We start from the raw sequence: 1,823 nt of genomic DNA, 5'->3' as shown, positions 1-1,823 counted from the left end.
TGTCTCTACTTCTGCTGTAGCTTCAACACAAGAAGTCCACACGGCTAAGTTTTTAATTGGGTTAGTGCATATTGTGACAAAATTTAAAGCAAAAGAATATATACTCAATTATGGCCTAAAAGTTAAGGGGATGTGGTCAAAGGCCAGTCACTCCTTTTGTGGAGGCCCTTAATAGGCTTTCTTTTGTTTATTTCTTTTGGCCCCTGGGCAATTCAGAGGCTTACATGCTTTATCAAGCAGCAGGTCGAATCCATAGCCTCCTTTCCCGTACAAGTCCGTTATCAAAGACTGCAAATATAAAGAAAATCCTTGATGATACAGGCTAATAAACCGGGCAGCCAGAGACGGGTAAGAGACACCAGCTGGGTTAGCGCATGATGGGTAAGATCAGTAGGTGCGGTGTCCAACCTAAGACAGGTGCCGGTTTCATACATGGTCAAACAGGAGAGCACCAAAGGTTGCACTTTTGCAGTCTTCAAATAATTATTTAAACAGGGAGGATCTGCTGGGAGCAGAGCCGTTTTGTTCTACCTAGCTGAAGCCATTTTGTAATTCTCTAAGGACATGCCTGGACGTGTTGCCTCACCCTGGGAGAACAGGTTTCCTCTACTGGGAACACCCAACCTTACTTCTTCTTTCCACTCCCCCCATTGTGTTTCAGTTTACCCCACCCTGGAAGGATAGGTTTCAGTTTACCCCACCCTGGGAGGACAGGTTTTGGCTTACTGGGAACGCCCTGCTAAGTAACCTTACTTCTCCTTTCCACTCCTCTCATTCGTTCTCCTATATATATCTCTGTATGATTTCAATAAAGTGGAGACTTGATTGGAAATTTCGTCTTGTCTCAATGTCTCTTTGTCTCCTGCACCCCCCCCCCATTCTCTTTCTTCCTCTCCTAGGGTCACCGTTGAATGTCCCCGCGGGCCGGGGCATAATAGTCTCTTTATATCACTTTAGAGATAAAAAATGGATTAGCAAAGAAAAGGCAAACAAGAGTAGGTAAGAGAACATAAGTACTAATCCACATGAAGATTGCTGAGGAAGATATTGAGAAGAAACAGATTTTTTTAGCACCAACATAGACAGAAAGACTTCCCCTGAATTTAGATGTCTAGTCTCCTAAATTATGATAAAAGAATTTTCAATTTGTGCATAAACTTGGAATAAAAGGTGTTATTTAAGTTGAAAGAACTGAAGAGCAGAGTCAAGCCTTTAGTTGCAATTCCTACAGAAAAGATATTGAATGATGCAAGAAGCAGCAAAAGATGGAAGGACTACACAGGGTCACTATACTAAAAAGAAGTACTCAACATCTTTGTGACCTACTGAGTAGGAAGTTGTACTGCCAACTGAAAGACAGGCAGTTCTAATCCACCAGCTGTTCCATAGGACATACATGGGTAATCTCCTCCTGTGTGGTTAATTGTTGTGTTGTTAGGTGTTTTTGAGTTGAGTATGTCTCATAGTAACTTTATGAACAAATCTGAACCCTGTGCTTATCTGTGCCATCATGTCCTACCTGTTGCATCCTCACAATCTCCGACACAATTGAGCTTATTGCCGCAGTCAGTATGTCAGTCCACCTGGTTGAGGGTCTTCCTCTCTTTTGCCATCCACCAGTCTTCTCAAGCATGATGTCCTCCTCTAAGGAATAGCCTCTCTTAGCAACATGCTCCAAGTATGTGAGATAAGGCTGTATTATCTTTGTCTCGCATGGTTATATATGAACATGGGTGTGCATATATCTGCTTGGATGTCAGCTATGGTCTCTTCAGGGTATATTCCCAGTAGTGGAATTGCTGGGTCAAATGGTATCTCTATTT

This window comes from Elephantulus edwardii, unplaced genomic scaffold (assembly GCF_000299155.1).
Source record: "Elephantulus edwardii isolate Elephantulus edwardi_28Jun2011 unplaced genomic scaffold, EleEdw1.0 scaffold00349, whole genome shotgun sequence".
NCBI lineage: Eukaryota > Metazoa > Chordata > Mammalia > Macroscelidea > Macroscelididae > Elephantulus > Elephantulus edwardii.
Note: the sequence above shows the minus strand (reverse complement) of the source record.